Source organism: Talpa occidentalis, unplaced genomic scaffold (genome assembly GCF_014898055.3).
Source record: "Talpa occidentalis isolate TD23 unplaced genomic scaffold, MPIMG_talOcc4v2.1 talOcc4.10, whole genome shotgun sequence".
NCBI lineage: Eukaryota > Metazoa > Chordata > Mammalia > Eulipotyphla > Talpidae > Talpa > Talpa occidentalis.
This window is the reverse complement of record NW_023600993.1, coordinates 868,965-895,280: the sequence shown is the minus strand read 5'-3', so window position 1 is coordinate 895,280 and position 26,316 is coordinate 868,965. Positions and strand designations below refer to the sequence as shown.

The window sequence follows — 26,316 nt, the reverse complement described above, 5'->3', positions numbered from 1 at the left end:
ACCCATCTCATGGTTCCCCTGCATTAGGCCGGAGGGGAGGAAGTTTTCCAACTAGAAAAGGTCAGCACCTTTAGAAGACCAGCACTTCGCCAAGGCCGCCTCGCCCTTGTGCCCTCACTCCCGCCTCTCCTGCTGACGTCTCCCTGAGCTGGCTGGGCATCCTGCATTTAAACTGAAGTGAACAATGCAAGCCACTGCGATGGGCCAGATCCACAGCATAGCCAGGGTCTTCCAGAGAGGATGGACGCCAGGTGGACAGCAACCCCGCAGCACTCGCCAGAGAAGAGAAGGTACAGAGTCCACGTGGCCATCCTTCTGCCCAGCTCAGGACACGAGAACTCCTATTCCTGTTTCCCTGAGTGACCACACCTGTGCCCCTAGAATAGCCACACGAAAGCTGACGATGCTGAACTCACCTGCCAATATAGGGGAGGAGACTCAAGGACACCAGGTGAGCATTAGCCAAGGTGACACATCAGAAAGGCCCAAAGGTCGCCTTCAAGGACTGGAAGGAGCAATCATAAATATGTGTCCCAGCTGCCGGGAGGCGCGATCTGCAAGGCCAGCAGATTTGGCTTCAAAAGCAACAAAAGATGAATGAGACCCAGGAACTCTCCTGGAAAGCCACGGAAACACAAGATGGATAATTTCTAAGAAGTTCCAGATAAGCACTTTACTTGGCAAAACTTGGTCCTGAACACTGTCCGAATCTCAGGCTACTGAACCTCGAGAGAAGTGAGTTCTTCAGGGAGACAGGCCACAGGCGCTCCAGGGCAGGGCCACAAGGCCCTCCTGCTCCTGCCGGCTCTGCGGGGACCTCGGCGGACTAACCAGTGAGCCTGGGTTGAGCCACTGTCTCCAGGTCTGGAGGCCCCAGGCACGAGCGATGCCAGTGGGTGTCACCCACACCCCCCAGGCCAGGCAAGGCCAGCACAGCCAGGGGTGGGGGGGCGGCCCCTCTACAGGCACCACGGTGGTGCTGGCCCAGACGCAGGTGGGAGCAGGGAGTACCAGCCCACAGGCCCCAGGACCGTGGACCAGTCACCTGGCTACTGAGTGACCGCCGGCCTGGGCCCGGGTTCCTCCTCTACCGCCCACAGCAAGCCTACGTGGGGGACACTGCGGAAAGGTCTGTGATGCCCACAGAGGTGGCAGTTGCCATGGCAACATGGCCGGTAAGGCCCTCGTCCTTGAGCTGCCACAGGGCAGAGGAAACACCTGGCACAACAGGAATGTGGCCGACAACGGAGTGGGGGTGACAGCACTGAGAACTGAAAGCTGCTGCCGTCCCGTCCGGTTCTCCAGGATGGGGCTTCTCTCCAGAGAACGTGGGGCCCCATCGCCCTCCAGCGGGTGGCCCGCAGGGTGCAGTGGCTTGTGCAGGAAAAACTTCCCAGACTCGCGGGAGTGCAAATGGGCCCAGGAGGCTTTGTCAAGAGGCGACACACTCTTAATAACTTTTTAATTTGCTTGTTTCTAGAATGGATCCATGCGTCTCACTGAGCAAATAAGACTCTGAAAGGACTGTGACCACACGCATGCACACACACATGTGCACACACATGCACATACATGTGCGCGCACACAGAGACAGCGCAAACTGCAGAGGGGGCTGGAGATGCCAGCTTCATAGGGAAGCGGAGCCCAGTCCTGGGGCTAAGGCCTGCTATACATTTGTGCAGATCCCCAGACTTAGTCAGGCCCGCGGCTTTCTGGGTGCTCCAGCGCATGCTGTGTGGCTCTGCCCCAACATACCAGGAAGTGCCAGGTGAGGCCCGCGTCCCCGCAAACACATCCAGGTCAGAGCCCAAAGCAATAGCAGACACCCTCAGAGAAGCGGCATCAGGACCTGCAGTTGTCCCGAGGAACATCAGCCCTAAAAGCTGTGAGCCCCCATCACAAGGCCCAGCCTGCGGCCACCCCCAGGCATGCGCCCAGCCTGCTGCGTGTGACTGCGAAGCACGACACATGTCTGTCACGCGTGAGGAACTGGACCCTGACACATGGGAAAGCAGCGGGAGGTGCCCGGGGCCATGGGCTTGGGTCATCTGGGTGCACAAGCACCAGGGAGGAGTGGCTTTAAAGTCCAGGCTCACCCTGGCCAGGTACCAGAAGTCCAAGGCAGGCGGGAGGGCCAGCAGAGTGGCACAGGTGGACTCTGAGTGGCCTCCGTGGGCGTGTCTGGGCAGGAAAGTCACATGGGTAACAGCCATGAGAAACAAGGACAGACAAACCACGTCTGGAAGGTTCCTGTCTGTAAATGGGTCCTGCCTCCCGTGAGCAGCACTGGAGGGAGAGCGCTGGAGACCCGTGAGCACAGGCAGGAAGGAGGTGGCTGCGGTCCATGGACAGCTGAGGTGGGGGTGCAGGGCACGGGGCACGGGTCTGGCGGGTGAGCGTGAGCTGAAAGGCCACACTGGAGAGACGTGCGGCCCTTTCTCAGGTGCGGGCACCTGGGCAGGACTGTGCAGGCACAGAGACCTCTAGCACTCCCTGGGGCCAGGCCGACCCAGTGGTCGCAGCTGCCCAGGAAGCCCAGCAAAGAAGCATCTCTGCACAGACCCACCCTCACTCTCAGGACAATGCAGACTCAGCCTGAGGGTGCCGGGCCAACCTCTACAACAGGGGCGCCCTCGGCCAAGACCTCACTTGCCTTGTGCACTGTGCCCCTCTTGGGCCAGGGCTGCAGGCACACAGGAGGCGATGCCCAGTATATGTGTCATGGTAAGACAACTGCTCACTGGCCACCGTTTCCAACCGCTGCTTTCAAGGACGGACAGCAGTACCGACCAATCATTCCAGAAGGAAGAGGACTGAGGATTTGGGGTGTGCTTTCTCTCCCTAGTTCTCATGCTATTTCAATGTGCTCTGAACCCACAACTGAACTCCCCACCCCTCAGGTCCCTGTCTACAAAGGACGGGGTGTGACAAGCGACTTCTTGGGGAGCAGGAGAGCGCCCCGCTGCCCCGCTCCTGTCATCTGCGTGGACACAGCAGGTTCAGCAGCACGCGGACTGCAAGGGCTCCGCAGTACCCAGGCAGCCGGGGCCATGCTTCTCTGCCACGCGTGTTCTCTCCTCTCACTTGCTGAGGGCTCTGTGCACACGTGGTCACAGCTGAGATCCAGCACTGCCGAAGGTGGATCATCCTGAGTCCAAATTCCCAGTTCTCAGGGAGCAGCTTCTAGCACCTGACTCAACTGTCCAAGAGCAGCAATGCCGGGGCCTGCGCGGTCACGACACACAGCGGACATGGGGGCCCTGCCCTGTGCCTCAGTTGTAAGTCCACAGAGCAGGGGCTGCTGAGCGCCACCCGCCCTGAGGATGGCAGAGCTGACTCTTCCTCAGATGGGAAGCCACCTGCGAAGCCACCCTGAGCACGACAGAAACCGAGACGAGAAGTGCCTGACAGGTGAGTAAGCGCGTTCAAGCGAGGCAACGAGTCCCCCTGCTGCGACTGGGCCCACCGTGTGGCTCGTGAGCCTCAGCGTCCCGGATGTCATGATGAAGCTGCCTGCCTGCCGGGGGGACGGGTCTGATGTGGCACTGCCGGTGGGAGAACGCGGCTTTGCTCCCCACAGACTGAGGACTCAACTTTCCACCCTGGGAGTCTCACTCTCCAGCGTTCTACAGACGGCCGTGCTCCTGGGAGAGGGAGGCGGTTTGAAAGGTGTGCACGCATCAGAGCCTCGTGGCCACGGACGTGACATCTGTCATTTCCACTTAGGGCCCAGCAGCCTGAGCGCAGCAGGAGCGGGGCCCAGACTCGCTGCAGATTCCTTTCCAGGAAGGCTCCTCATTTTTACGATCAAGGTTTCCTAGGATTCAGGTCAACGTTTTCTAAATCTTTTTAAATACCTAAATCAGCAATGTTTTTAAATTTAAACTCCTCTTTTTCAAGTTTTAAAGGTGAAAATAATTAAACATGTTTCATAATTAAATTTCTCTTGCTCAGGTCCTGCTGAAATTTCCCGCGCATGACGCACCAGAGGACAACATTACCCCACCCGAAGGCCTTGCTGTCGCGGCCCGTCCCGCTAACTTTGGATTCTTTCCCAGGTCTGCGTTCCTCCTGTCGTAACATTAATTACTGGAACACTCCTCTAATCCACTCATTATCAGAGACGTGCAGAAGATGCTGAAAAACACCCTTAATTGTGTGAGCATTTAAGGTTAATTTGTTCTTCAGTTCTCATTTTATTATTAGGCTTCATTTTCATACTAAAATGTTCCTACCTTGATTTTATAACAAAATCCATTCATTCCCTTAAAGGAAACTGTTTATGCTTTTAATTTTGTAAATGGATGCTCCATCAGGAGTTCCCGCACAGCACCAGCGCTATTTACCATGGAATCGGCCATCTGTCATCCCGGGAGTGTGGTCGATGGCGATGTGTCAAACAATTAACAGAGGTAATAAACAGTCACTGCGCAGCCGTGTCGGCTGCATCCGCGGTCACTGGCTGGGAACCGACGCGCCGAAACTCTGCATCCACCCGACGTCCGCCAGAGGAGCGCGGCTGACACGCAGCCGACCGTGATTAGTGAGGACGGCAAGACTCACCACGCGCCTCTTCGTCCTGGAAACTCTTTCTCTTCTCCCTCCTTGTTAAGTTTGCAAACATATGTCGTAGAGTGCAGGCGCCTTCAGCCAGAATTGTATTCACTCCTGGCAGTTTCTACAAAAACACACACATTAATATAAAACAAAACTAATTCTAAATTATTTGATTGCATCAACGCTCCACTTGAGTTGTCCCGTGACAGGAAAAATTACCACGTGGATTACGAAGATTGAAACATTAGCGTCTGTCCAAGTTTCAGGGTCTAGGCTTGCACATCTGTGGAACTCAGGCTGTCACAGAAGCCGTCAGCCGGGCACTCCTAGGAGGACTGGGAGGAGGCGGATGTGCAAGAGCCAGTCAGGCCAGCGAGCTCCTTCCTCACAGCCTCAGAGTGGAGCATGTTCCCAATCCATGAGCCCCCGGCTCCGGGAGACGCGGCTTTCAGAGCACCATGTGCACGCAGTCCCCGCCGGGTGGGCCCAGACCTGGGGGTCCCCACACAGACGCTTGGGGACAGTGGCGCGTGTCACTGCACACCTGCAAGCGTGCCCATTACCTGGGCGCTGATGTGGACTTTCAGAAACAGGCTCCCGGCCACTCTCTCTGGGTCCAAACCCAAGCTCTGTGCTGTGGGGGCCCTCGGGTAGGCGCCCTGCCCCATCCTGCACCGAGACCTTGGCCGGCCACAGCCTCCACCTGCTGCTGGTACCGACTTGGCCGAACACATGGTGGCGGGAGCTTCATGGCTGCACACGAGGACTGTCCATCTCTGAGCCCCAGCTGGCAGACGCACCTGTTTTCATCACTCTGTGGTTTGTGCATCGGCTGAGCTCCCTCTCACATCTGGTGGTTCTCCAAGTGGGGTTCCAGGCCAGAGCAGCGATGCCCCCCGCACCCCGGACATAGCGCCCAGACCGTGGCCTCCGGGCTCTGCCGGGAGACGGGCAAGCGTCTCTTAAAGCCCATGAGGCTGTCTAGAGAGGCACTAAGCTCCAGGGGCACGTGTGTCTATGGGGGTGCTGAGCCAACCCCCATACCCCGGGGCAGTGGGAGGGGAGCCCACAGCCGTCGTCATGGGAGTGTCTGTTGCTCCGCGTCTGTGCCTTCCACGTTCTCTTTCTGTCTCTCTAAAGACTCGCTCTGGTCAGGGAAAGGCCGCCCAGCAAGGCCTTCCTAGCTTAAAGACAGTAAGTGGGACTTGGATTCCATCTGCAAACCCCGTCCCTGCCCCTTGGCCAGTGTCTGCCGGAGCTGCCGGTGGCTTCTGTGCGTGGTCCAGCCCGCTGCTGTCCTTCCTCCACGCCCCAGGGCCGGCACTGAGCACAGAACCCCAGAAGTGAGGGACGCTGGGAGCACAGCGCAGCCAGCCACCCCCACGCCAGGGAGCCGTCAGGTCCCCTGACCGAGACTGGACAGCCCAGCAGGGTGCGCCCCCACGGGAGGAGTGGCTGTGTCACTGCGACACCCCGCTCGGCCCCTGGGGTGCGGCAGTCGGCAAGGCACTGGGCGGTGGACAGCAAACGTCCTTAGAACATGTGTTTTCACATTTTGTAGATGAAACCTTTGTGGGCTGGTTGAAAAGTACAGCAGGTCACGCCTAGTGCTTCAAAGGCAGTTTCCCTTTAACTCACTGGGCCACGGTCCTCCCCGCTTGCCACGTGCTCCCTGCGCGTACACCGACTTGAGCACGTCCACACTGGCCGACACGCATGTTCCATATATTCATTAAATGAGACTTATTAGTTTTCCACAATAAAGCCACTCTGGGAGGAGCGCTGTGCCGCCATCTCCGGTCTGTGCTCCCGCAGCCGCGCCACTGCCGGCCCTGGAATGCCAAGGCGTACGGCTGCTCCCTGCGCTAAGGCACGTGCGCACCCGCTCCGGCGCGCGGGAGGCAGAGCTGCGTCTCCCAGGAGGAGCACGGGCTCTCCTGCAGAGGCGAGACCTACGTTCTGACGGCTCGTTAAGGGGAAGACCCTCACTGGAGAGGCAGGTGGATGTGGCTGAATGTGCCTGGCGGCTTCAGACATCACACTCACGCAGCTGATGCCCGCGTTGTGTCTGCACTCACGAGACACTTCTTCCGTTGGAATCTGTCATGTCCTACAGCGCTGCCTGTGAGAAACACATCCCACCGGCTGGCAGGCGCCCGTGATCCCCACGATAGTGGATTTGCTGCTAAAATGTAACAACTCTCATCAAGTGATACACCAAGAGTATTTGATTTTACGAAAATCCTGGAGGTGGGAAACCACCTTATTTCCAGAGATTATCGATGCATTATCTGTGAAGTCAAAGGAAAACAATGATGTGCAAATACTTGCCCGCAGACACCCCAGATGTGCACATCTCAGCACCGCGGTGACACCAGGAGCTGCACAGCCCTGAGCACCTGCCGCCGGTCCCGCAGCACCAATCCACGCTGCGGGGGTCTGTCGTCGTTCCGCTGAACATGACACAGATCCACCGAGTCATCTCCCAGGGAGGCTTTAGCGTCCAAATAATGAGTATTTCAGAAATAGAGCGTTCCTTCAAGGATGGGCAACCCGCTTCTGACAAGATCAGACAGCAGATACTTAAGCCAACCAAGAGACAAAAACTCAGGTTTCCCAAGACCAGGGAGAGCCCTGGAGCCACAAGAACAAAGGCTAAAACCTGCAGGCGGCCACCTTGGAGCAAAGGAGTTTAAAGGCCTCTAGGTCAATGCGTCTCAGACCCCGATGGCGGGAGCCAGTACGGCGAGAAACAACTCCCGCGGCACCCTGGAGTCCGCACATCGAGGGCTGGTGGGGCTATGGCCCTCTGTCCCTCCAGGGCTGGCTGTGTCGGGTAGCCTGAGAGTGAGGGGAGCACAGCCCCACCTCCCGATGACCGGAGCGCAGCGAGCATCTCCCTCTGAGGCGAAGGGCAGGCAGCTGACCCTGTGTGGAAGCCCAGGTGCCAACCTCAGGCCCCCTCCTAAGTGCAGCCCACTGCCCGGGCCAAGGGCGCGGCTCCCAGGTTATCCACCCAGACGTGGATCACGACCAGCACTCGAAAGTGCTTCTGCGGCTCTGCGACTTGCACACTACGTGTAATAAATGCCCAGAACCGGCGGGTCCAAACTGTCCTGTCTTCCGCCCAAACCCCTGCAGTCCGGCGGCCTAGCGTGTCCGTGGCCCAGACACGGGTGGCACAGAGCCAGCACCAGCCCTCTCACACTCAGCACACACTGCCTCTGCCTGCTACACACTGGCCGTGGCGGGCGACCCTGAGACCACAGCCACTGACCTTGCCTCGCGCCCCGCGTAGTCTGAGGGGCGGCGGGCAGCCGCGACCTTCTCTAGGAGAAGAACATGGCGAAAGGGGCAGGATGTGACTCCTAGACTGCGGTGACAAGCAGGTGCTGGCTTCCTCCCTGGCCTTCCTCCCTCTGGCTGCTGCTCGCTCACAGCCACAGAAGCCGGTTGCCCGACTGTCCTGGGAAGGGGTCACGGGGCTGAGAGCCGGCGGAGCCAGCCCCACAGTCAGTGGGGAGCCGTTCTCGGCCCAGCAGCCCGCGAGGAGCTGATCTTGCCGAAACGTGGATGAGTGAGACATGTGCCTCCCCCGGTGGGCCCTTCGGAGGAGACAGCAGCGCCACTTTGAGAGAGCAGACCCGGCCGGGCCGTGCCTAGCTCCAGCCGTCCACAAAGCGAGACCTAATGCTTGTTGTTTGAGGCCTGCATCTGGGGTACCTGAGAGTCATGAACACCCGACAGTGCGAGCACTCGCCCCCCTCCAGAGAACACGCCCCTGCAGGGAGCAGTCCGGGCCCGCTGTCAGAGCGCCCCCCCCACGGCGCAGGGTGGAGCACGTCGCCCAGCCAGCTCCACAGTGACCAGAGCAGCACCTGCTCACGAGAGGGCAGGGATCAGGCGAGGGGCTGACGTGCCCCCGTGGGGTGAGGGCTCCGAGGGTGTGAACAGACAGAAGAGCTGAGGTCACAGGCTGGGCGACATGTGAGCCACCTGTGCTTGAGGAACCTGCGTCCACACGCGAGGACTATTTAGCCCTCTGGCCCTCCTCGCTTTTCTCTTACTTTCAACTTCCACGTCCACATAGGCCTTTAAAAGCGTATCCTTTGGGCTAGTATTTTAGTGACAGCTCGGGATTTGCAAACAACTAGGGTGCCAGGCTGCTGCCACTGCCGTGACTGGTCATCGGGCCGGGCCGGAGGGACCGTGGTCACGGGAGAGGGCACTCAGGGAGTGGCCTCCAAGGGCGCCTGAAGGGGAGCATTCTGTGCCCCCCGGTTTGGGGTCAGCCACACTGACCCCAGGGAGACGCTGAACTCGCTGAAAAGCAGTTTTGTCTAATTTTAAGGCACCACACCAATTCTCATGAATGAGTATTTAAAAGGAACGCAGCATATCAAGACGCCTTCTCACGACTTTCAGGAATTGTTTTCCAGAGGGAAAGGAACCTGGGCCCTTGCCGTTCCGCTGATGCCACACGGTCACGGGAACAGCTCACAAAACTTGTGACTTTCTTTAAAATACTATAAATAAGTGATTTAAATTGCAATTCATAATTTATTTTGTCTCTGTTACATGACTCTGAGGTGTGTTATATTTGCTTTGGATTGATTCTCTGCTGACGGAGGAGCTGTCATTTTCACTACGGAAAGCCCTTTAAGTGAATTTGTGACTTTTAAATACTAAATCACCCAGGAAATGTCATTGTGTGTTGGTCTACATGGAGAGAAATCCTTACCATTGTAATAATAAGATTATACCTTATTTCCAATTTTCCCCAATGAATATTCTTATTTTACCCATTTAAGTTTCTCCAGTGGATTTCCTTGATGTAAACACAATAGTTCCCACGCTTGCTCAAGCTGAAAATGTTGAAGATGATTATAAAGTAAGATGGATAACCGACCTCCCAGAGATGCAAACCTGTTTAGATCCAGGCTTACCAGCTAGCCAAAACTGTCTAGAATATTCTAACTCAAAAAGATATAGATATAATATTTAAACTCTAGGAAATAAATTGACTGTCAAAAAAAGTTTCACATTATCAGTGAATCAATAATTTAAAATCCAGCAGTAATATTTCACAACATATGACTCACAACAGAAAACAAAAATAACAGACAAAAGTTGATAGAAAAAATTGCTCATTAGTAAAAGGGTCTACATTTTTAGGATTTAATAAATCACAGAATGAAAAGTGCTGATTTAGGAGTGATAAAACCAGTAGAAATGTCAATTAAGGAAGTTTCTGCGACTTTTACTTTTCCTATAACACAGTTCCCTTGCCTATATAAAAGTAAATAAGCACTGAATGTGCTTACCTGCATACAAAGCAAATACTAATGAGTCGTCCATAAAACTGCTCAGTATGGTGCCAACAATTTTTACAAGGGAACTTTTTTGGGTCCCTTTACTTTTTATGGCAGTGATTTCTCATGTTCAATAAAGCACATTCTTCTCCCAAGATATAATTGGACAGACTGCGACCACGAGCAGGACCAGGGAAGTCACGGCTCCCCACATGCAATGCAGCTGATCCGGGGTGACCAGCTCCCGGGAGCAAGGTCAACCCACCACACGCAGAAACGAAGCTTAAGCAGCCTCAGGAAACCGAGGCATGCAGCGCTCACCCTGGGACAGGTCACTGGCAAATCTGGGAGATACTGGAGGAAAGGAGGAAATTCCTCTTGCAAATACTGAAGACAGAAAGGGGTGGAGGCACCCAGATTTCTGTTGTCAGAGAAAGTGGCTTTAGAAAAATTTATAAAAAGGAAGAAGATTTTCTTGATGCTTAAAGACTTACCACTTTGATATCCTATAGGACTTTAGATTGACCATAGAATGAGGCCGCCTTTGTGGGTTAATTAGCAGCACTCTTGGTATCATAGAGAAAGAGTTGTCTGTTCAGGAGTGTGCTGCACGCATCAGGACTAACACACGGGTCTCATGAAGGAGCTGCTGGTCCTGGGATTATTTTAGTGATTATTTCCAAAAACAACATTTTGGAAATTATTCTAAAACTTGTTGAAAGGAAAACTATCAATATGCTTATGGGCACGCAGCTTGTATTTTCAACATCAGAAATGAAGATTCAATATAATGAATGCTTTCAAGGGTTCTTAATTTAAGGAGTGAGCTTTAAAGAAATAAATCTACAGAAAACTCCCATCACAAGCACCGCCAAGTTATTTCCAAAGCTTGTAATTTAAGATTTCCAGATGGTTGAAGAGCAAATTCTGTGGTGGTTAAAGAATGAAAATCTCACAATATGAAAAAAAATAATAATAATAATCACCACCCTGTGACTAGGCTGGCTTATATGAAAGAATTTGAGATGAGTAGAAATAAAGATAGTGAAAAATAAGTGTTTGTAATGACATATATTTAAAATGCTACATATAATAAAAAGCATAGTTTCTTTAACACTACCGTGTTGGTTTATTAGGGACTGTGGAAGTAGCCCCTTTACTTACTAAACTACACAATGATCACATTATCAAGCACTGTCGAAATACATTAATAAAAATACAATTTATAATTTTAAAATTTTGCAGTGAAATGCTTACATGTGTGTTCAACACACCACTGAGTCTTTACTATAAAATTATAGTAGCCCTGATTCCTCTATCCATGACCCTCTTTCACGCCACTTCAGGGGAGAAATGCACACTTGTGAGACTTATATTGTCCATGTTATCTAGGTTAAGTCTCCAGATGCTTTGAAAATAGGAGGGCTCTCCAAGTGAAGCCACTTGATGCGCAGAATAAAGAAGACAATAAAGAAGCGCTTCCTGAGCCCCAGCCATGCTCTCCGGTTGGCACAGGAGCAGAATGACCAGCCTGTGGTGCTCATGAGCTCGGCCAGACGTCTACGCACACGAGGTGCCACGGCCAGAGGCGCCAGAATAAGCAGCGTGACAATGGCACATGGCTATGTTCATGCTTTGCCTCACCTCTCGGGAAACGTGTAATTATGAATTTCAGGATTAGAAAAATGATCTTTCACTTCCATAAAACATTATTTTACAAAATCACTGAAAGTGACTTGGTCAATTCTCCACCTTGTTTCGAGGCACGTGACTGAAACGCACGACATCAGCAGGACAAGTAATCATCACTACTACTGGCCCCACAAGTCCCGCCGGAGGGCCTCACAGGACAAGAGAACCGTGAGGCACCCTGTGTGGTGATCCGGGACATACTTGCTTCTTCTCCTTATTCAAGCTAGAAATGGCACCCATGTGCAAGGGCTGTATTAGGCAAGGGAGGGTAACCAATAAAAAGAATCTTTAGGGGGCCTCCCCGGTGGTGCAGGGGCAGCCTCAGCACTATGAAGCTATAGGAGCCTCTGCAGCAAGAGTTCCATTTCCGGCCATGGAGCTACCCACACGCCACAGCAGACCTCTCCTGTCTCCCCGCTGCTCCCCTCAGCAGTGTGTTTCAGTGGATCTACCTATTCTTCTCCCCACTCTGCCTCTCGTGAGTCCTCTCACCCCCCATAGCTCTCACCTGCACCCCAGTTCTTGTATGTATAAATAAATAAAAAATTGAGAAATTATCATTTCTAGAGACTAAATATGGGTATTGGTTAAACAGTGTGGAAAAGACCACACCACAGCAGTTCCATGGGGCTGTCACTACTGGGTCCTTATTTTTCTTTCGTGCCACGATCCCCTGACTCCGAATGTGCAGAAAGATGGGTTCCGAAGTAGGAAAACCTACTCGAGTTTCCTAAGTGAATGAGTCTATTTCAGAAAACCTGCCTTGCTTGGCAGAGTCTCCTGTACTATTCTAAAAGGTTCTACCTGGAAGTTGCCATTGGCTAACACTCAGTTTTAAAGATGATTTAAATATATAACTGAATTTCAAGTAAAATGCCAGGAAGGAAACACATTTGGCTGCTTCTTGTCAGAAATGCACACACCCTTTGAAATAAACCCTCTGAAAGGTGGACTTCCTGAGTGCAGCGTGGAGCTGATGTGGGGCAGGTTGGGGACAAGGTGACAAAGGATTGTGGACATTATTAAATGGACCAAACTGCCCACGGTGGACTGATAACACCCCCCCCTCCTTCTATTCACCTTCAGCATTCGGCGTCCTGGGTGTGGGGTGTCTGTGACAGTGGTGCAAGGTCTATATGCAGGGCGGACCTGCACCTGTACCCGGGAGCTCTGATTTGGAGGAATCAGCCACCACTGAGACATAAAACTTGGATGAACTCACAAACCTTTCACCCTTGTTTGCTTTTTGGAGGTGTAGGATTAAGCAGCAGATTCTTAAAGTATTGCTGCACTCCAGTATAGAGAATGCTGCAGAACTAAATACTTTAAAATGCAGTAAGTAACCTCCCCTGGAGGAGGTCCTCAGTTACCTGCTTTCACTTCCGTTTTTCCACATTAAGGTATTTTTTGCAGGATCTGTCCGATGTGATGAAGATGCATCATGGGCTTCTCAGGGAAGCTAAGAAGTCTCGAGAGTGTTCATGAGTGAATCCCCGAGTTCTAGATCAGAAATAGTGTCCTACAGAGAAGGCTGGCGTGTGGCAGTAACTCCATCATTTCTCAGTGAGAGAAAGAAATGAAGATAAGTAATCTCTGAGCAGACCCAGCAAGAGCAGAAACAAATGCCATCAGAGGACTTTGGAATGCGGGGAGAGCGGAATGGGGTCCCACCCCTGGCGTTGCTAATGCACACCCATGCAAGAAAGAGAACGGGACGGGGCAGAGGCAGCTCGAGGAAGGAGGACGGCGGAGGCCCACCTGCTGGACTGACTGACCAGACGAGCGGAAGACCACCTGCTGCGTGGCCCAGAGGAGCGAGTGTGGAGGAGCCAGGTGGGTAGGCGCTGCCAGCAGCCGCGGGTCAGCGAGACAAATGATGCGCTGAGGCAGGTCCTGAGCCCAGGGCATGAATGAAGATAAATGGCACAAAACACCCATTCGTACGTGCACTAGTGACTAGCCAAGATCACTGCTTCCAGGTTTAAAAATAAAGAAAGAGAATGTGGTGGCACTTAGAGAGGGGCGGCTGCAAAAGCTGTCTCTAGTGGCTACTAGTGACTCCCTGCCCTGGATGTGTCCGCCAGAGCCCTCCTGGGCTCAAAGAGCATCACCACTCCCAATGGCCCTCGCAGCCAGGGCGAGCAGACAGAGAAGACCTGGCCTCCAGAGACACCATCCACGGATGAGTCAGGACCTCCTAGGATACACAATGATACTAGCTACGCCATCCTTGGTAAAACTGAAAAATTATTCACTCACACCCTTCTCTGAAGGGTTTATCTGTCTCCCCCTGGAAATAAGCAAGGGACTGCACTACTTCAGGAGCTGTGGGCAGTCATTTTACAGCCCAAGAGGAACCAGCTTTAGGATGAAGCCACAGCAACTATGGGAGAGAATTCTGGCAGGAAAAAAACACTAAACATTGGATTCACCAACCCTGAGGCTTTTCTGACTCTCCGCTTTCCTTTTATATAATAGGACTTCCCTCATTTTAAAAGCAGTGTGAGTTTACCCATTTTTGGTTATTTGCAATAGAAAGAATTCTAAATGATAATATGTCTCTCTTTTTTTCTTAAAAGATTTATTTATTCATGCATACGAGAATGGGCCAGATGCATGGGAGGGTAAAAGGATTCACCAGAGACAGAGCGGGGAGCAGAACAGGCAGACTGACGAAGTACACTGCTGAGGGGAGCAGCGGGTGCTACAGGAGAGGTCTGCCGCGCCATGTGGGATTCTCACCAGCCGGCCGGGATCAAACCTGCACTGCAGAGGCTGCGGACAGCTTCACAGTGTGGTGCTCAACCCACTGTGCCACCAGGGAGGCCCTGTCTCTCTTCTTAAGTAAACATCTACATCTACTCCCAAATTATTATGTATATCTACATAAACATCCATCCATCCATCCATCCATCCATCCATCCATCCGTGGTGAGGAGTGGAGTGAAGTCTTTGGTTAAAAACTACCTCCAATTTTAAATAAACACTCTTTTTTTCTAATACTTTTCTTTCAATTGCATGGCATTCTTTGTGTTTTGTCAGTGGGCTGAGCTGTTAACACCCACTGGTATATACTGTGAATGCCATTAAGCTGATGGTTTGAGATAGAAACTTATTTAGAAATAGTCAATTCTGGTGAACTTGGACATCCTAGGTTTCAGAAGATCATGTCATTACAAGCCTGGGGTCTGACCACCACCCTACCTGTACTATGATTTCCAACTGAGCAGAGACTACCTGAATGTCTATCAACTGCACTTAAACAGTCAAATTATACAGACAGAATGATTTCTAAAAAAGATCATCTTTAGTATAATGAGTGAACTCTCCATTCACACACAAATGAATCTTGATCTTACAGAGGTGTTAGTGTCTGAAATTCAAAATTCTAGATTCACGCATTCTCAAGAAAATATCAGTAATACATCCATTATACCACTTTTTTTAAAGATTTATTTATTTTTATACAAGAGCTGGGGTACAGGCCAGAGGCGTGGGAGAGTAAGAGGATTCACCGGAGACAGAGCAGGGAGCAGAACAGGCAGAAGGACCGAAGACACTGCTGAGGGAAGCAGCGGGCGAGGCAGGAGAGGTCTGCTGCGCCATGTAGGAATCTCCCTGGCCGGTCAGGAATCGAACTCACACTGCAGAGGCTGTGGTCAGCTTCACAGTGCACGCTCAACCCGCTGTGCCACCAGGGAGGCCCCATACCATTTCTTTTTATACTGCTATGCCGTTCTCTTTGTCCCTCCAATTTCTGACAGTGTCGAGGGCCTCCTTCAATCTTCTTTGGCTCTGGCAGAGGAGTGGAATGAAAGGATCCCTTGTTCAGTGGAGACAGAAGGTGGTTCTTGTGACCCTGTTCCTGACACTTTTTGCACAAGACTTCGGGAGTCCCACGGAAGACTCCCAATCTATGACTCTCCGTTTGATTTCCAGGGTTACAGTCCCTACTAGCTGGGTAACTTCAGGGAGACACTAACTTCCTGAAGCTCAGTTTGCTCAAGTGACTCGGCAACTTCACAAAGGTGCCTCCAGTATCAAAATGAACACATATAAATGCCCCTGCGAGTGCAGAGCTCTATTCATAGCTATGCAATTACCATGGGATGCTTTCTTGAAGCTACATGTCCTCTCCCGGTCCCCACGACAGGCCTGCCTCTTAGGAGGCACAGGTTGAGAAGAGTCTGGGACTCGGCACCTGTGTAGGGAAGGGGGCAGCGGCAGGTCGCTGGAGCAAGGACTTCCCGTGTGCAGCACAGGCCGCCTGGTGCCAAAGACACCAGGGGTGACAGGTCTCTAAAACGAGACCCGGGTTTGTAGCATTTGGGGTCTGCTGGCCTCAGCACTTCAGCTTTTATTTACATTTTCAAGAGCTCAGCAATACGAGCAAATGACAGATTCGGAGAACCTTGTAGGTTGTGTGCAAAAAGCAAGCAGATTTCTGGGTTTATGGCGTCATGCAAAGAATTGTTCATATTTATTAGTGTATTTATATGTAAATATACAAACATTAATCCTGCAAGGCGGGTTCCATCATCCCTGTCATAGAGAAAGAAAAGTGAAACTCCAAGTATTTGGGAAAACTGACGAAGCCACTGCGGTGACAGGTGGCCCACAAATGCAAAACCATGACAAACCCAAGGACCCACTCTTTCTAAGACTTCCTGAGGTAGGGCTGCGTCCCTCGCCACTGCAATTCCTTGAGCATCACACTCTGTCTTTACTTCCTGTTTTCCAGACTGCCTAACACATGGCTGGAGGTCATTAAGTATTCACTTACTTCCTTAGACTGCAGACCGAACAGCCCAACTAGAGAAGTCACTTCCTTCCATAAAATTCAGTAGCGAGAGTGAGCCCAAAGGGACTTAATTTCATTGCAGAGAACCTGACCCTGACGCGCTTGGCCATGTATCACGATGGTCTATTTGCCAGAGGAAGCCCCGGCTCTAATGGGCCTGAAAACCCTCGGTTTCGCAATTTGCACAGGCAAGGAAATCAGCATCAGCCACAAGGAACCTTCAAGAACCCACATAGTTTAGCTGTCTGATGACTTGTTTTTATCTTACCCAGGCTGCCTCATTCCCAAGGAGCACACACGCACTGAAATCAGCATTTGTCCAAACCACTCACTTGCTGAAAGAATTACATGTCCCTTCCCGGTGAAGAACAGAGGTTCGTAAGAGTAAATAACTACATACTCATCAATCTCAAACCGCTGTGTCTACTGGAACTGCTGTCATTCCAGGAGGAGCTGCCCCAAGCCCTCACGTCAGACTCCGTGCCCGGCCCTGGCGCCACATGGCTGCCACTAGCGTGCACGCAGCCTTGCGAGCAGAGATGGGGCGGGACTATGCCCATCGCATCCCTTCATGTGGGCTCTGAGCACGTGGGCACGGACAGACCAGGAAGTTCTTTCAGCCAAAGCCACAGGCTCTAATTAGCTTCTTTATCAGTGTTGTCCTTGTGATCACTGAAACACAGGTCTACTGCATTCTGGGGACCAAGTGGGAGCTAAACAGAGTCGCCAAATAAATGGAGGCATGTGGTTCAGCCTCCCGCCCCTGCCCACGGCAACATGCCCCGGAGCAGATGTGCCAACCACACCCGAGCCACCCTGCGCCTGGCCACCGCAGGGGTGCAGCGCTTCTCCCCCAGTCCCAGGGGTCAGGCCCTTCACTCCCGGTGCCTGGACAGTGGGTGTCCAGCCAGGGGACACAGGATGCTGCCGCCCACAGCAGGACCAAGAACACACAGGTTTTAAATGTTGTGCAAATCAATTACTGGGAACCAAGGTAAGTGACAGAAGCGAGAAGGGCTGTGGGAGCGAGGACTGGACTCGGCGACACGACGTTCCCTGGGCATGGAGCCAGCCGCTTCAGGCGCAAGGCTGGTAGGGCAGTGCCCGGGAGCCGCACCATGCGCAAGGGAACACCTGCACACAGAAGGCCTCTCCAGCGTGAGAGGCTGACAGCGAGAGGAGGCCCGCCTTCCCTCTCCATGGGGAGACAGCACCACAGAGCCTACAGAGCGCATGCGAGGTGAGGCAGGGGGTGAAAGGAACGGTCAGGGGCGACAGTTCTCCAACCTCGAGTCTTCTGGCACCTTCCCACCTTCTACTTGGGATGAAATACTGGACAGAGTGTGAAGAGGAGAATTGTACGCCGGTGCCCACGCTTACACTCTGAACAGAAGTGTCCATGTGCCTGTGTGTGTGTGACTGGACGCTGTCATCTGTCTAGAGCTGGGTCTGTATCCACACAGGCCATGTGACCTCACTGCAGCCAAAGGAGCTGCCCGCGGGCACTGTAACTCCAGGAACTTCTTCCACGTGACAAGGCGGATGAGCAAGCTGGAATCAGGCCAAAGCATCGGCCAGGAGCACAAGGCAAAAAGCATCCATAGCTCCTGTGGGTTCCTTGCTGGGACATGTTTCTCCTTCCCCAGGATGCCACTGACCCTACAGCCTAGGCCAGGAACTCTGTCTCGCTCACGCTGCACACCTGGCTATTTCCATGGACCTTGGCCACCGTCGGCACAACAGAGAAGACAGCACAGAATGGAAAGCAGGCGGGACTTAGAATAAGGCCACCTGGAAATAAAATTCCAACTGGAATAATCACTAGTGGTTTGATCGTTGCAAGTTTTATGAAACTTCCGAGCCTCCGCGCCTACTATCTACATCCCCATGTTGCAATGTGGCTTCTCTGAGATCAAGCATGTGTCAGGAAAAACACATTTTCAGATGTATGATTTAATAAACCCACTTATTAACGCACATGCTCTGTTAATAAAGTGTTTGGAAGCATTACTTAATGAACACCCACTGGCCTGAGTCGCCAGGAAATGAGCGTAAAGGCCGCTGCGCCTGCTGGGCATGGTGCTCTAGGACCGCTCCTGTGCATTCCCTCACCTCTGCGCGGTCCTCTGGCCTCTCCCTGGGTGCAGGGTGACTGCCTCCTTCCCCCGGCTGTTCTCGCCTCACACGGGGTCTCCGCGGAGCTGCTCTTTCACTTGCTACCGTCCCTCACCAAGCACGTGGCCCTCAACTCTCACTCGGTATTAAAAGCCTTCGCTCCGATCCCAGGCTCCCTGCTGTGCTGGACCAGGCCTCAGCAGGGCTGGCACCTGGGAGACCGACAGGCCTCGACAGGGCTGGCACCCAGGAGACAGAAGGGCCTTGGCAGGGCTGGCATCCAGGAGCTAAGTGAAGACTGAGCATCACCAGGCTGAGCGCCGGTTCCAGCCACACAGCAGATGAAACTCTTAGGCAACAAATGGAACGAAAACAATGTTGGGATAAATGCAGAAAAACAAAATCTCAAGATCAAAAGTCACCTTACGATAAAATAGGTTGGATCAAAGCTGAAATGCTGAGTCCAAAAAAAAAAAAAAACCCAACAACTTAGAGGAAACAGAAATTAAAGAAGGTCTGAAACTGCCTCACAGCAGGCGCGCTTCAGAAGCGGCACGCTCAGAAATGGGCTGTGAACCCTGCTCGGGTCAGACCCATGGCAGGGCGTGGCCAGAAGCAAGCTGCCACTTGGTTGTTCAAAAAAAAAAAAAAAAAAAAGGAGTCCATGTGGCCACTAAGGCAGCTCCCATTAAAGCACCTGGGAAAGTGTTTCCAGACAAACGGTCTGTGGAGGCCTCAGACCTCAGGTCACTCACTGGAGCAAAAGGCAGAAGCAATTCCATGTGATCCCTGCTCCATGGCTGGGGAGAGGATGTAATCACAGACTCCCCAGAAGCCGCCCGCGCTACTGCAGTTAAAAAGAAAACACTAACGTTAACACTGGGGAGGTGAAAAAAGGTTGCTTCGATCCCTTGGGTAACAAAGAAATTTACAACATATACTACTTTGTGTAAAGTATGCTATTTTGCTTTAATTACTCATTGCATCATGTCTCAGGTGTGCAATTTTCTCAGACATAGAACTTTAGTCCCTCAAAACAAGTCAGGAATTAACCTCACAGCTCTGTGAACCAGACATGGCAGAACCAGAGGAGTAAGGGACAGCAGCAGTAGGCGCCGGTCGCACCCCAAGGCCCCCACCCGCACCCCCATGGCCCCTCACAGCTGCAGCACTGGCCCCATGATGCTTACCCCAAGACCTACCCACTCTCCGCGCACAGCTGAGAGCTCCCTGGCTGCTGGCACATTTTAGAGACTAGAGTGAAATGTGTTGTCCATTTTCCCAATCAAGCAATTCATGAAAATGCCCCTTTTACTGCCTCCCCTCTCCCCCAAAAATACAACAGAGGTGAACTATGTATTTCTAGCAAATGACTACTGGGAAAAATATTCTCTGTCTTGAGAAACATAACCCTTTCACCCACAGCACTGATGAGCCACCTGTGCGTCCTGAGAATGCCCATTATGACTCTGTGCTGCTTTTTCACCCCACAAAAGCACAGGTAAAGCCATGAAAATTAAAAAATATATACACACCATTCACCACGGGGATTTTGTGCAAAGACCAATGTTTTCAAGTTAAACAGAAAAATATCAACATGATTGAATCTTCACTCGCATCCATGCTGGATACGTCCCAAAAGCTAATCGGATGTATACTCTGTTGTAATACCCTGCACATGTGTGTGAAGATACCAATGTTCCTACATGCAGTTAAATGCAACTGAAAAAATTTCATGAGAAATGCATTTAATATTTTTGAGTTTAGTAACCAATGACATGAAATCAATCAGCAGGAAAACATTTTGACATCAGCCATATTAGGGAGGAAGAAATATCAAGCACCATACATGGCACTTGGCACGTTCAGGTGCAGACGCACTCAGGGGGTGGCTCTGCAGGCTGGGCGTGGCCGCGCGGTCTGGGGGGGGCGCACACATTTGGTTCTGCTAAGAGTGGGGTTTTCCTTGGAGGAGCTGAAGCATTCGGGTTTAGATTCACTATTCCCCAGATTATCTGTCCATGACTCTCACAGGCATGAAACCGGTGGAGGGTTGATCACTTATTCATCACGTCATCAGCAACGGGACCAAGTCACCAGATCAAGGAGGGGGCGTCACAGCCTTGAACCTACCCTGAGATCCTGCAGGGGCTGCGATCACCACAATGCTCTGTCTTGCGGAATCTTCCAGCACTGGATTGAGCAAATTTTAACCTCGTTGAAGGAGCGCTCAGGGGCACAAGTCCAGCCTGTCACTGTCCTTTCTTAATTTCAAGCTGAGTTAAGGATTCAATTTTCCTTTGAAGTTAGAGGAGGCAGCAACGTTTACATCACACTTAGAGGAAAGTGAAATCAGCAGAGAGAGCTGGCGTGTGGCTCCACAGGTGGGGCCGTGGTGTCACATCCCAGGCAGTAAACGCGCCTGCGCCATCGGCTAACAAGAGACTTTATATCCACGGAACGTGGACGTGGACATTAAGTTACAGCGTCGATGGTGTGACGCACGCAAGGGCAATCTGCGAGAGTAAGTCCCTCTGCACGAGGATGTGCTTAACCACACTGACCGTCACTCCTGAAGTCATTTCAAAAGTATGCCCAGAACCGGGCTTCGAACATTTAAACTAGCAGTTATTTCACTTTTCATCCAAGCAGAGTTACTTGTAAAACTGGAGAGTCAAATTACATTGGGGGGGGACAGTGGGAGGGGCGGGGGCACCAGGAGTGGAGGCAACAGCAGCGTCTGGGGGACGGGCTGTCACGACAAGTGACTTGATGCCATGCTCCGCAGAGCCTCTCCATCTCCCAGGGCCCGTGACGTCTGCATTCTTGATGGCGCCATTAAACAGCTGTGCAGCGCTCATTCTGGAACAAACACGCTCCAACAGGAGCACTGGAATTAGCTGTGGAGAATACAAATTAGCCGCCAGATTTACTCCTTCCCCTGACATCATCAGCAAGTATCGATGGCTTCCTGCGGCGCACGACATCCTTATTCACTCCTCACGACTCACTCACAGCTTCTCCGTTTTCTCCTCAATGCTTCTAAATAGGTGATCCATCCCGGGCTTGTGCACATCTCCGTCTGCTCGCAGTCCTCAGATAGCTGCAGGCCGTCCATCACTGGGGCAGCAACGGACGGCGTTCACGGTAGACGGTTGTTCTCTTTCGATTTATTTGTTTTTTTTCTTTTCGAGATTTTTAAAAGAGAAGGAAACAAATGGCCTCTTTTCATGCAGCAACGTGTTGATGGTGGGGGAGGTGCAGGCGCATCTAGCTAGAGCGTCCGCTGAGCACAGTCAGTCCCCACCCAGGGTCAGCATCTTTCCCGCCTTTTCTGCACATCCCCTGGGGCCTTCCCCAGAGGCCCGAGTGTGGCCAGCAGCAGGGCCCCCCACCTCCCCTCCAGAGCCAGGCTGCGGGGGGAGGGCCGCAGGAGTCTTCCTGTGTGGCTGGGGCACTCACACTCCCGCTACTCTCACCCCAGGGCAGGGACAGACCAGCAAGAGAAGTGCCTGTTATGCTGGCCGCCCTGGTTACGTTTCATGTTCCATTCCTGTCAGCACGGCTCTTCTGAAAACCGAAAGACTCGCCACCGAGAGATGCTGCTGACACTAGGAAGGAGCCCATGAGGCGCCCCAAGTGATGGAAGGTGCCAGGGTGAGTGCCTAGCTGGATGCCCACTCTGGCCAAGGAGCCCCAGCCCGCCGACCCCTCCTTCTCAGCTGTCTGTCGGCTGAACATGGGCCACTGCCTTTGTCTGTCACTAAATTTCTCACAGATCCTGCACCGCGCAGCATTGGACATGGACAGCAGCACCCATGACGTGCCCCTCCCTCCAGTGTCGGCACGCACCTGCCGTCCGAGCCCCTCGGAGCGGGTGGCTGGGCCCTGGACATGGTGGCCAGAGGCCTGTGCACAGGGCCACAACAGTTGCAGTGGGCCTCGCCGTGAGGCGCCCTGTATGTATCCAGCAAGATCGTCCCAGAGCAGCCGCCTGCCAGGCCGCAGCCTCCTGGACAGCCGGGCGTCCACTTCATGCAGCATGTCCGCTGGCTCGTCCACTGGCTCAGGACAGCCGCGCCGCTGGAGACAGCACCGCTCAGGGTTCAGTGCTAACAAGACAGCAGAGACTGGTCTCTGTGGAAGGGCCTGTTGACATTCTGAACGCATGTGCCTGCATACCCACGTCACGTCTGCAGGGAAGGACACGTGACAGGATGGCTGAGAAGCACGTGGGTGCGCGTGTGGGGATAATTGTTTTATGACAATGGAAAAGGTCATCTGAAATGATCCGATGCCAAATGTCAGATGCCGGGCACCGCCGCTGCGCTCTGGCACTGGGCAGCATGGGCTGGGCAGGAGGCATGGGGAAGGGGCCAACCCAGCCTATCTTCCGGCTGACACCAAGCCCGCTGCAAGCTGTGTTGAGGGCCTCAGGCAGGGCACGCAGCCTCGTGCGCGTTGCCAACCCCACAGCTTAAGATGCAAACTAGAGCAGCTACCACAGGGCTACTGGAGAAGGAAACACACATGGAACCCGCCGCACCCCACAACCACACACAGTCACCTGTTCTAGTGTTAGAATGTCGGCCGACAGTCCATCCGGACTTCAGTGTCGCTCGCTGTGTTCCCGTCAACACACACTTCCCTCTGTCTACAGAAACCACAGAAGTGGCGGGTTCTGGGGACCAAGGGAGACGCCATCTCCTCACCGCGCCCACTGTGCCGCATGGCGTCTTCCCGGGCTAGGTATTTACTCCTTAGGCCTTACCACCCTGAGGTGTATAAATCGTGGGAAAAATGACCACTGATGAGTGTTGGACAGGCAGGTGGACATGCCATAACCACAGAGCGGTCCCCTAAGTACTGCCAGTGACCCCGAGTCTGCGCCATACTCCTGTGACGAGCAACCGCTGCCACGTGCGCGAGGGCTCAGCGCCGGGGTCACCTGCAGCCCCCCAGGCTCACGGCAGCTGCTAGGACCCTGGGCGTAAACTGCTCCCAAGGCCAGTCCGCAGCCGGGGGCTCCTTAGCACTCGAGGCCCACAGACTGGTCAGGTGCCGCCTGCACCCTCCCCAACCAGCCCCACACGCACACCCCCGCACACTTGCCTACAAGACGGGACCATGGAACGGGCGCCTCAGGGCTCCTGTGACGTGGTCATCCCGACCCAGCTCGTGCAAGCAGGCACTAAAGCCAGCGGCACTGGGTCATCAGACTGGGTCACGCGACTGGCGGGCGACAGAGCTGGACAGGAACCGCGTCATTATCAGTTCACCCCGTTCCTGCCACTAGAGCTTCTAAAACATCCCCAGCACCTTCTCGATATACGAGCCCTTTCCCGTAGACAGAGGTGAAAATCTAGATTGAGAGACATAACAAAGCATTTATAACGTGCTTCTTAAGAAGCGCTGAAGGCAGTTTCTGCGACTAGCAAGACTCCCGAGGCCGCTGGGAAACGCGTGGCTCAAGCGCTCGCTACCTGTTCGCCCAGAACCATCCAAACAGCACGTCGCTGGCACGGCAGCTGGTTCTTCAGGGCTGGCAGGCTGCTCCTTCTCCGGCCACTCACTCTCCCTGCTCCCCATGGGCAGGGGCCAAGCGAGCCCCCGTCGGGGTTCCCGGGACACAGGGCATTGGCACCGTGGCATGTGCTCTGGGCCCGGCTGTCCCTTCCCCACAGGCCACAGACTCACCCCTGGCCTGCGTCACCCTCCCTTCAGCGTCACCGTCTTGCCGGGCACCCACGGACTGTCCACACCGCCTGTCTTGAACCTGCCTCAGACCGCAGTGGGGCGGCCGGCCTCCCACGCTTTCCAGTCCAGGGCTGTCCTGCAGGTGGGCAGCAAGGAGGGGGCGAGGGTGGGCGGCACAGGGTCCACCCTGGTGGCAGCAGCAGCCCTACATCCGGGGCCTCTGAGGGCCATTCCCGAGGGGGCCTTACTTCAAGACCCCAGCGCCCGGCACACGTGGCCTGGCCCGGCACGGACGGCGGGCTCCTGCATGCGGGCGTCGGCCTCGCTCTGCCGTGCTCCGAGTGGGCCCACGGGGAGAAGGAAGGGGCGGAGGTGACTCTTTGCCTTTTTGGTCAGTCTTAGGCCTGATGTGGGGCGTGTAGCCCACAAGAAGGCTGTGGCCCCACAAGGAACAAGGCAAAGCCCTGGCAGACTCCTCCTGAGACTCTGGCGGCCCGTCAGCGACGCTGCCCGCCGTGTAAGGAGACGCGGGGCTGAAACTCCTTCCTTCCTTCCTGCTCATTTTCAGAGGCTCAGTGAACACACACAAGAAACACACACACACACACACACTCTCTCTCTCTCTCTTCCTCTTCGCAGTCCCTACGTCCCCCACAAGCTGGCGGGGTGCGCCGGACATCACTGGTGGCTCCTCCCGCCCAGCCTGGCCCGCCCCCTGGGGAGGCTGCCCGCACCATCGGTGTCTGTCCTGGATTATCTTCCCCCGCAGACGTGAAGGGGGCTCCGGGCCCTGTGGGCGGCGGGCGAGAGCAAGAGTGCACGCACGGCACGTCAGCACAGGAGCGCGCTGTGGCCAGGCAGCCTGGCCTTGTGGCTGCCGGCCCACGCAAAGCCTGGCCCCTGTGTCCCTGTCACTGCACTGCTGGAAAAGGATGAAGCCAGGCCACTCCCGCCTCCCTGACGCCCGCACCCAGCAGGCTCCACCACACTCGCTCCAGGGCAGGTGCCTCAGGGAGGACATGCAGCGGCCTCCTGGAGCCGCCTGGTATTCGTCTGTGCTTCTCGTCAGGAAACACCTCAGCTGGGCTGCTCTCACTCTGGGCCTTATTAGGTGACCCCACCGCTGTCCACCGGGTCCTCGACTCCACTCCGGGCTCAGAGGGTACATATGACAACACACACGTCCTCCGTAGCCAAGCACCGAGCGTCCTGGCAGAGCCTCGGGAGACAGGGCATCCTCCGAGGCCAGCACCACCCCGGGGCAGCTCCCCACCGCCTGCTTCACTGGGTTGCGCTGCACGCCCCCTTCTCTTCTCCTTGGCGAGAGGAAACCAAGACAGCTACTGCCAGAGGTCTGCACCCCAGTGGGGGATGGGGCACCACGCTGACGGGGCGCCAGGACCCCTGGCTGGAGCCGCAGCTCCTGGGGAAGCTGAGGAAAGCCCAGGCGCCGGAGTCACTGCCGAGGGCAGCCTCGCACGTCCACACAGGTTCTCAGCTCTGCAGCCTCCTGTGGCGCCCGCACGGCGCGTGCCCACGGGCTCTGCTCCCATGGACATGCCTGGCTCTGCCTGGTGGACGCGCCGCGTGGGCTGGCATAGGAGGACGGAGCAGACACATCTCAGCCACCTGCTCAGTCCTCGAGGACACGAATACACCGCCCAAACTCAGCACGGAAAGGACGGCAGTGGACACGAAGCCCCCGCTGCCAGAGGGGCGCCGGGGTGAGGAGGAGGACGGCCAATTCCAGGCGGGACGCAGAAGGCGTCTCTGAACTGGACACCGAAGATGGGAGGCTGCTCGGGACGCCGCCCCCGCGGCGACTGCCCCGCCGCACAGCTGCTTGGATGCGCCTGGAGAGCAACCTCCCCGAGCCTGGACGCTCTGCAGGTCGCTCTGCCGGTCGCTCTGCCCGGCGATGGCGCGCGCTCTCGGGCGCCAGGTCCAGACGGAAGCCCTGGGAAAGATGCAGGTCGTCTGGCCCCCGGGACAGCGCGAGGAAACCTGCTGTGACTTGAGCGGAGGCCACCGGTGAGCCCCGGAACCAGGCTCCGCTGCTCTGGAAAGCCAAGCCTCGCTCCCCGAGGCCCACAGCTGTTCTCCAAGCCGGTTCCTCCTTCCCACTCCCCTGACTGGCTGCGT

At 54.3% G+C, this 26,316-nt stretch overlaps 1 long non-coding RNA gene across 1 annotated transcript in view; it reads right to left on the bottom strand.

Annotated features, from left to right (window-relative positions):
* Positions 1–3,775: 3,775 nt before the first annotated feature.
* Positions 3,776–26,316, bottom strand: part of LOC119254919 (uncharacterized) — a 68,774-nt gene continuing 46,233 nt past the window's right edge. Inside the window, exon 3 of the long non-coding RNA XR_008551496.1 lies at positions 3,776–4,678. This is a non-coding gene — a long non-coding RNA (uncharacterized LOC119254919). The remainder of the gene's footprint in view (positions 4,679–26,316) is intronic.